The following is a 10,187-nucleotide window of genomic DNA, read 5'->3' on the forward strand; positions in this document are numbered from 1 at the left end:
CATTTAGTTGAGCTTTTTTTTTTTTTTTTTTTCACATCATGTCTCAGATTGCAAACACTTAAAGCCAACTTCAGTTTTCCACTTTACCTATAGAAAAGCACAATAAATAAAACTTGTATGTCGCAGGGACAATTTCTCCAGAGTTCCTGCATCGAAGCGGTAGCTGAACAGAGGATTTGCATATCTCAGTGAAATAATCCACACTTTACTTCAATAGAAAAGTTTAGCTTGTAAAGAACAGTATATTATACTGTCGCTGAAAATGCATAAATCTGACACTTTTCCCCTAAACTCTGAACTACATGAAGTTGTATTTAGCTGCCAGTCTGTGAGAGAAGCTGTCAGAAGCAGCTGTATTTAACTTTATTGAAATCAAACCTTCCCTTCATAAGTACTCTGCTACTGCAGTCTATTTGCACATCTTGTTTAAAAGGGATCCTTCCAAAGACGGGGCCCAGCTAGGTTAAAAATAAAAGCGGTGATTCCGACTCCCTCAAAAAAAAAAAAAATGGAACAAAACCTTATTTAAAACGCCTACGGTCTTACTAGCTAGAACTGACTGAAAGACAGGATTTGTAATTGATAAGCTTTATAAAGCTGACCAAACAGCGTCTGGATGTGTATAGTATATATTTATACACATATGTAGTATTTATCACCTAAGTGTGCAGATGCTCATGCCATATATATTTAAGAACCAGTAAGTAAAGACAAAGCTTTGTTTAAATGAGTCCTATGTCCCCTCAATACTTTGTCCCATAAATATAAGGTATAATATTAATCTTCTACTCTGAAAGTACATAAGTTTTTCACCTACTTATCTTTCCTATATTTAGTAAAATTCCAACCTCCTCCTCTCGGACCGAGACTCGTGGCATTATACAAAGCACAAAGACACCTACTAGCTAACGTGTTTTCTTTCACCAACAATTAAATCAGGGCAGACTGGAATTAAAAATCGCCCCTCACATGGTAAATTCCAACCCACCATTATCTGCCCCCAAGACTCCCAATGGCAATAATGACACGCCGCCCTTAGAGACAGGCATTAGTCCCTATGCTAGATTCAGAGACCAAGACCTTTGGCGATGTTTCTTTCTAAACCAGGGGATAAAAGGACTGGACTGAATAACCCAGAGGGCACACCGGCCAACTTAGCGCGTCGTTTCTGTGGTACGTCCGACTGTGCAGAAGGCAGAGTCAGCCGCGACGTGCTAACAGCAGACATGTTTCTAATGAGAACCAGCAGGATCTGCACCAGTCTCTCAGTAAAGCACTTTGAATTTTGCTCTCCAAAATGACACAGGATAGATCTGACTGCCTTCAAACCAGCCAAATGTACCATGCCCCGCCCCACGTCCCCAGATTCAGCTGAGATTTGTTACAGATGTAAGCCTCCCGCCATCTGCCGAAACCTTCAGAGATGCCTCTCAGTCACTCTCAAAGCGCAACCATTTAAGCCTTTCAGGGAAGGATTTGCATCTGGCCTTTCGGGGAAGAGAAGCAAAGGTCCCATGACCCTGTGCAGGTCACGGGATGTTCTTTTTTCAAAGGTCTATTTGCAAAACTTGCACAGGGCAGAGAGAGGCACCATTAGGGTTTGCAGAGGGGAGCTCTTCTGGACAGTATCCTTTCATACCTACAAAGGTGGGGAGTGCTTTGTAATACTGAAAATCCATTCAAAACCAGTTTTAAAAGGCTTAGGCTCAAGCAATTTGCAGTTCATTCACACGCAGGCACGCTGTTACACTGGAATGTTTTACAGGACAGTGGCTGGTCTCTAGTCATCATGATGCAGATCAGTCCTTTCCTTGCGAGTACAAAAATTGCTCAAGTGAAATAAGAGCCCAGAGCCTCCAGGCATTTAACATGCAACAGGAGGCCATGACAAGGGAACCCGTAAGGAAGAGGGCTTTCTGATCAAGCACCGATAGCCTGCTTGGTGCCAAACAGGATGTGAAGTGAGGGGGCAGCTGCCCAAGAGCCCAGGACAAAGACCTGAGAGGCCTTTACTCAGGCCTCCAGTTCCTGCCTGTAAACTGCAGATTGGTGTTGGCCTCCACAGTCACCGGCTGCTGCTGGACGTTTTTGGAAGCCCCAAGCAACACACGCTCACTTCTGGGGCATGAAGCACCTTAAAATGCTTGTGGGTCATCTTTCTACTGAAAGAAGCGATGCTTTGGAAAGGGCAGGAGCGGAGGAGAGAGGCCGCGTTAGCATCAGCAGGACTTTACAGCACAATCTCACACGCTGAGAATTTCTCCCCTTCCAGCCTCCCCCACTTTCTAATTTTCGCCACTCTTAAAACTATTCAACAGAGGAATTCCTAATGCCCGAGGGAGACTGGGGGAAGGGAAGAAGCGCTCACAAGACGCAAGTCACTTGGGGCTGTAGATGCGGACATCGGAGTTTGGAGGACAGACAGCAGCAGGATGGAGGGGCACCGTGAGGCGCCTCCTCCCCCGACTCCAGCACGCGGCGCAGCCGGCTTGCACCCACGGTTCCTGACACCGAGAGGCACCTCACAGTGACTCATCTGCGACACGAGCCTGAGGAAAGCACTGCACAGGAGCGCAGCGTGGGCCGGCACCAAACCCCCACACAAACAAGGAGCTGCACAAGCTGCAGGCACAGAAGCAAGCCCCTAGTTCAGTGGGGGCAGGTCTGCAATACAACAGACACCAAAACAGTCCATGCTGAGCTCTGGGTGGCCACAACTGGGCTGCAGCTGGTGCCCAAGCTGGCAGGGTTAAAGCTAGCTTGGAAAGGCTTCCTGCCGGCACGGTGGTCATGCTGCTGCAGGCACATCTCTGGCTCAGCTCCATCCAGCAATGCGGGAAAGCCCCGAGTGTAGGGAAGCGCCGGGGAGAGCAACATGAACACATAAGGACACTAACTTGCAGCTTCACCGCAGTTAGAAATGCACATGCATGCGGCTGCATGGAAATGTCTTCCAAGCAAACAGCATTGAGCCAGCCGAAACTAAAACTGCACAAAGAGCCAGGCACCCAGCCTGCAAACATGCCAGCTCTGTGCCCAACCGCCCTGCCAGGCCCCTTCCCTACTGCACGAGGCCACAAAGGTGCGGTACCAAGCCCTTCCTTCTAAACACAGGCACCAGAGAAGAGGATTTCCTGCCCTCCCCACGCTAGCAGCCTGCCTGACAGGAACAAGCGCACCAGGAGCTGCGAGGCCCTCACACCCGCTGCCTACACTTGCACAGGGAGGAGGCAGTTTCCCAACCAGCCGGGTACATGTGCAAGAAGGCCACCACCTTTAGCTCAGCACTGAGCACGCCCAGCTCTTCCAGGGGCTTTATGCTCATGTGCCTGGGTCTGCAGCCCACTCCCAACATGCAGTCAGGCCGCACAAGAGAAGTGATTCGAAGGAAGGGGGCTCCCCACGCCAGCTCGGAAACTGCACAAACATCCAAAACTGCTGGCTGGGAGCGACACTGTTGGAAACGGACAAGCAGCTTTAACAGCCAGCCCCGGTAAGCTTCTGTCTCCAAGTCCTGTGCAAACTTCAGGAAAAAAAAGACTCAGCTCGCTCACATTGCCTCTTCACTCCTGCTCTGGCTGCCGGCTCACAGCGTGTGGCCACTCGGGATTCCCAGGCTGCATCTTCCCACTGCCTGGAGTGGTAGGGAAAGCTCTGCCCTCTGCCTGCACACAGCTCGTCCCCCACGCTGCTTCCTCAGGCATCGCATTCTGACCGTTTAATCCAATTTACTGCTGTTTTCTGTTGGCACTACATGCAGAAGCACGTCTCAGTGCACATCTTAACTAAGGCAGGGAACAGTCAGCACCCGCAGCAAGCTAAGAAGAGGGGAGGAAACCCCAGGAGGTTCATCCCGACTGTCGGGAAACATTCAAATAGTGAAATAGTCTGATACCGACACACTCCGTCGGACTGTGCCAGGGCTATCTGGAGCCTGCAGGTGCTGCTGATGGCTCACGACTGCCAAGAAAGAACCGTCTACAGCGAGTCCTTTCTTTAGGGTCACAGTCTCTTGGCACCCGCTGCTCACTCAAGACAAAAAATACTGTTTAACGAGGCACTTACTTGTTCTAAACAGTAGTTTTGCCACATTAGCTACTGTGAATTCTCCTAATCGGGGCACAGCCAGATACATGGACAGTGAAACAGTGTCAGGGCTTAGCCATGTTCTCCAGAAATCACCTTTCCTTTCAGAAATAGGATATGGTTCTTCTGCCTGTCAAGAGCTTGCGTTGCATTGCCTTTACACAAGTGCAGCATGGACAACACAGCACTGACAAGCACAGCAATCTGTTGCTTGAGCACCCCAAGGTCTTACTGGATGGTAACTGGAGAGCGTGCAGTGACTCTGAGAACAGATGCAAAATAAGGCAGTTCCTGCCACCTCGACTGACCTACCCCTGCTAGCCTGAAGCACAGGCTGAGTAAGCTGGCTGTTTAAGGTATTCTAGATTTACAAAACAAACCTCCCTCCCCTGTATCATGATGTACCGCATTCATGCGTGCTTTTTCTGAGAGCCACACATTGTGAACAGACAAGGAGACCACACCGTGCCCCAGGAAGCATTTCAGATCCGGCCGATGTAGCCAGCAAAAGCTGGCCATCCAGTTTGGACATTCTGCCCCATTCTCTTGTAGCTATTTAATATAAAGGCTAGGGGCTCAGTAAGAAAGAGCGAGGCTAAAATGAACATCTGTGTTGCTTTTCCTACTATGGACTCATAAAACTACGTATGACCTGAAAGCAGCAATGGTTTATTTAGCAAGCTCCAATTAAACAGCCAGTCCTTCCTTCCGCACAAGTCCCCAGGGAGTAAATAGCTCACGCAGCTGAACTCTTGCTAAGGGAGCTAATACACTCTCGCTGGTGTCCCCACGCCCCCAAGAGGGACTCTGGTCTCAGTTCTTGCAGTCCCTCCCGGTCGTACTAGTATCTGGGAAGTTATCCTGTTGTGCCGACTACACGCCTCACACAGCGAAGGCAAACAACATTTCTGCAGACAAGGCGGTGGCTCATGGTGCCCAGTCCTTTCCAGAGTCCAGCAAAAATGAGTACCCCACTTCACTGCCCTAAAAGTATCTGTGGCATGCAGGTGTATTAGTAAATCTTGACCATGGCCAGAGCAGCACAGCCATCTAGTCCAGTGGTCTCCAAAGTGGGGTGCGCAAGACAATTCATTGGAGTGCAGGAAGAAAATATTAGAGCTTCTATTTATATTTATTTTTATCTAAAAAAAATAAGAAAGAAATTAAGCTTTACTAATATTTAATATGTGGATTGACACTGGCACTCTCACTCGGTCCGTATGTCAGACGGTCATGTGTCACATACAGTACGCGAGTAGTACGTGTATATAACTTATAAATAAGTTTGGAGACCACTGGTCTAGTCCAGCTCTACAGTCTTCTTACAGGCTACGTGGGACACAAACTGAGCCTCGCACAGTAAACAGACAAACCATTTCACCTGGTTTCAAGGGACTGAATGCATAAGGCTGAGACTGAAGAGACGCACCTTTGGCCTGGCAGTCCATTGGGCGGCACAGGCAGGCTCTTCATTCCCCTTGCATCAAGAAAGCACTGAGGAATGCACCTGTGCCTTTTGGGTCCTGACACCTGGAGGAACACAGGTTAGAAAGGATCCGTTACTCCAGTGCAAAAAGATCCAAAAACGTGATGGCTACTGCAGAGCTTGCCAGGACAGCGTGGGCTCCCCCAGCACCATTTGCTGACGAGCGTGGCTCCGGGGTTGTGCGTGTCCCTCCACTGCTACTGCAAGGGGGAAACAGAGCACCACTGAGGCAAACAGATTTGAAACCCGGGGCCAGATGAGTCAGAAATAGAAGCTTTGCAAACCTGCCACTTTTATCCTTAGCTGTGGGAAATGTGGAAGGGAAGGTCTGGGAGACACATGGGGAGAGGTCAGACTGCCCTGCAGAGAGACACTAACTGGGACTCTTGTCCTGGGGACAATTTTCTAGTGGAGTCTAATGCAAGACCCTAACATGGGCTGTAACTGAATCTGAATTCAGAGCATGTGCATATGGAACTATTGCCCAGGTGCGACGTCCTCCTCTTCTCTCCTTCCTTTTTGATATCCAGTGATACCACTGCCCGACAACAACCCAATACACTGCTCTGATACAGCCTTGAGACCACCAGAGCAGCGAATGCCACAGCCAAAGAGCAAGAGCCTCTTGGGAAAGGCAATGAGCAGCACCACGGACTTCCTATGACCAGCCGGGGCACACGAGAGAGATTCTGAGGGCAAGTCCAAAGTAAAACCATTACTGGATCCATCTTCCCACAAGCAGCGCAGTCTGTCATAGGTGTGTTGGACAAGGCTGTCATCATATTCATCGCGTGATTGGCATCAAATCGTCACATAACATTCCAGCTGCTTCAAGGACTTGGTCTGTCCTATTACACGGCTGGATTTCCAGTGCTGCCCACTACCTATTTGCTTCCCATCCTATGCTTCCTACAACACGCTCTTCCGCAGCTGCCTCTGCAGTCCCAGGTCACATTACCGAATAAAACAGTAAACGCTTTACCCCTTCAGGCCTTTATTGGGATACAGTCAGTCAAGCCCACATAAGGGAATACACACTGCAGGGAGAACCACCCCCTCCCGCCCACCAAAAAATAAATAACACGCATGAAGAGAGCTTAATGTAGTGTTCAGTTTTGCAGTATAGAAACTCCACACAATGATTCTGTTTAAAAAGGTAAAAATGATTTATAATACACAGTTCTCATCATGTCGTCATGGTGCCCGCGTAGAAAACCGACATGCAATCCATGCCTACACTGCGCAGGGTAAATAATACGCAACAGAAAGTACAAAGGACAGGACCACTACACATTTCTTGCTCGTTGGAAAAGGACATACATAGAATAAATGCTAAGTGCTCGTTCACATTGCCATCACAGTGACAGGGGCTCCACATGTGGGTCACAACGCTCGTCTCCTGTAAGCACAGCAGACACATCAACCACTGCCTGTGGAGGGGCTTTCCGTTCCCAGGTTGTGCAGCAAGGGGGGCTCTGAGCGAGTACCATGCGCACGGGGAGGGCAGCTTGGAAACACTGTTTCTACAGGAAAAGCACGTGTCAAAAATAACACAGGCAGGGGCCAACACCGGTGGGAGTTAGTTTAAAAAAAATTGAAAAAGACACCTCTTTGCCAGCTACTGCTTTCATGCCAGCTTAGCGTGGCGCTCAGTCACCCAGCAGGAAGTCGGAAGCAAGCATCTTGGTTCAGTGGGGTGCACCGGGACTCTCAGCGCACAGCAAGAAACAAAAAACCCAAACAAAACAGCACGCAAACGACCCAGCGTTTCTTCCCGAACGAATCTGCAAACTCTGCCCCCCCCTATTTGTTTCCTTACTTTAGGCCGGGGTTCTCTGACCAGGAAGGTTGTGCACAGTTAAAGGATGCTGGCAAAGTGGTCACTCTCATGCACAAGCAGCAGTGAGACAGATGCGTTCGATGCTGCCTGTGGTCAGTCATGCATGCAGCACACAGAGCTACCTCGACTCGGCCTGCGTGGATCCATTTGTAAAGAGAATGCAGATGTCAACACTATATACAATGGAAAACAGCTCCCCTTTCCCCCCCTTAAGCTGCAATAAATAGCAGAAACCTACTTTTTGAAATCACAGTATTCTATACATTGAAAGTTTATTCCTATTATTTCCCCAAAATATTGGCAAATGCAACAGTCTGTTTTGGGAAATTCTTATAAAAACATCAGCTATACGGAAACGAATCAGCAGGCATGTTTGGACATTAACCCTTTGAGACACGAGACGCTCAAAAATGATTTACCACTGAAATAATACGGACCAATACCTCCGATTTTCTCATCCGGCACTACTTTGCCGTGATGTCCGCATGTATCATCCCTTTATTCTAATGGCTCATCATTTCCCACACATACTGTCCCTGTGAGGTGAATTTAAATGGAAAGTGATATTAGCTAACTAAAACAAAAAGAGCTCTACTTGTTGTGAACACACTGGCTCTACGTTTTAAACTTTAAATACAGAGTGTTTAACAAAAGGGAAAGGGAATAATTCTTCTGCTGGTGAAGGGCGCACGCATGCTGCTAAGAGGCCAGTCTGCTAGGAAGCGAAGTGCAGAAAGGGCTGAAATGGGCTGGCGCTGGACTGAACTCATCGCGTGGACTCTCAAAGGGTTAAAAATAAAGCAGCTAGCCTGCCCTGTCTTGGGGCAGGAGAGACAATACACCCCACCAACCACCCCCTTCCCACAACCACCCCCTCGCCCCTACCCTACCCCCAAAAAGGAACAGAGTGAAAACACTTCTACTTTAGATGGTCCCTACTTTTTTTGGACAATTGCATCCAGATGTTTTCCCCACCCAAAATATATTTTTAAATTAAGGCCATTTTAAACGTCTACTTACAAGTCTAATAAACAAGCTCTCCTATATACACATGTAATTAAAAAAAAACAACACGTCAGAAGGTAGCCTCTAGCAAGATCTGCCCGCAACACTCTCCAGTAGGGGCTGGAATTCCTAACTGGACGCTTCGGTCTGCAGTGACTCTGGTTTTAAAACAAACAGATCACAGACAAGAGTTACATGCATAAGAGCCGTCTGAACAAGAGGGCAATATAGACAGAGATCCCACCAGTGGACCAACAGTGCCATCGAGGAGACTAAACTGCGAGAAGCATATTCAGTTTGCACTGTACCTTTGGCTGCTTTGAAGCAAAGGACTCCAAATAATCTGCTCTCAAATGACTCGTGTTCTGTTAGGGCATCCTCCTCTCTGAAGCTACTTTTTAAAATCAGGAAAGCATTAGCAATCTGAAATAAGCAGACATTGGGGAGCAACATGTCGTCTTAGGCGTAAATGTTAACAACTGTTGTAAATGGAGATGCAGGAAAACCTCAAAGCTTTATGGGGAGGAACCAGAGAAAAGCACCTCTTGGAAAAAGCTTGCATGGCGATGAAAGCTTGGAAAAAGAAAATGTCGTTAGTGCAAATGGTCGACTAATGGCACAAACGTGAGCAAACACGCACCCAGATTATACACGATCCTGACAGCAATTCTGCTTAGCAGCATCTGCGAATCTCAGGGCAGCACCCCACAGATTTCTGGAAGCACACAGAAACGGAGCTATAACTCATTAGGAGTTGTCTGCTCTCTGCGGACTTTTACATTTTCTGCTCAAAACAGCAAGGGGGTTTTTTTTGGTTTGTTGTTTTTGCCAGGGGAGCTGCGAGGGGGCAGGAAGAAGCGAGTTGGGCTGCAGGGCAGGGGTAAGAGGAGAATCTTTTCCAAAAATACCAGCTTCACAACTGAAAAGGCAGTGGTGAATTTTTAGACCAGTGCAAATCAATGCCATGCAGCTTGTCAATAGGGAGAATAGGATTTAGAGAGGCTGAAATAAATGTCATCCCAGAGAGGGGGAAAACAAAACCACCCCAGCTTAAAGTATAGCTAAAAAGGATTCTTTATTTGAGATTATATCAAACAAATCTGTTTGGATGTTCAGCCTCTCCAGAATGGAAATGTGCCCCTTCAGCAGTGTTTCCTTAATTGACATCGTTCAATGCACTACCATACGCTGAGTTTTTGTCAGTACAATTCAAGCGCAGTTGATTAACAAAAGTCAATGTATTTAGAAGTCCTGCTCTTGTGCAGACTCTGGTGTAATGCCCACCGCGTTTTAACAGCTCTGCTTCTTAGGCAATTACTCTAAGTGCATCGAGCTCTGGGTAAACAGCGAGACACGTTTTTCAGATTTGCGAGAGATCCCTGTGTCAGGGATCTGGGACTCATTACTGAATGTCATTCTCATCTATTACATTTAAGTGAAACCACCAATTCTGAATCAATGGGTGGTTTGTTTTTTCAATCTGTCATTGATAAAGTATCATTCATCATTCTGTTACACTGCACTGCAGAATATTAACAATGACTAACAGAAGTAGTCTATTATGGATTTAACAGAGTCTCAGCGTGCGCAAGAATACAGTACTGCTTTGGTGTATAGAAGTGATTTTTTCCCAGGGCAACAGAAGGAATATGTACTTTCCTGTTACCCTAATTTGAGCATATATAAAGGTAAATGCTTGACAAAACTTCCCCTGGGCTTATGTCTGGGCAGCATCTGTTTAAAATTCCAGTTAGCTAAACACACACACAC

General features: G+C 47.5%; 1 long non-coding RNA gene across 1 annotated transcript; it reads right to left on the bottom strand.

The window, feature by feature from the left end:
- Positions 1-5,609: 5,609 nt before the first annotated feature.
- Positions 5,610-10,181, bottom strand: LOC109294986. The gene is made up of 2 exons (XR_002096660.1): positions 8,726-10,181; positions 5,610-8,575 (listed from the first exon to the last, which is right to left on the bottom strand). It is a non-coding gene; the product is annotated as an uncharacterized LOC109294986 (long non-coding RNA).
- Positions 10,182-10,187: the final 6 nt, after the last annotated feature.

This window comes from Gavialis gangeticus, unplaced genomic scaffold (genome assembly GCF_001723915.1).
Source record: "Gavialis gangeticus isolate Ggan-Ray unplaced genomic scaffold, GavGan_comp1, whole genome shotgun sequence".
Lineage (NCBI taxonomy): Eukaryota > Metazoa > Chordata > Crocodylia > Gavialidae > Gavialis > Gavialis gangeticus.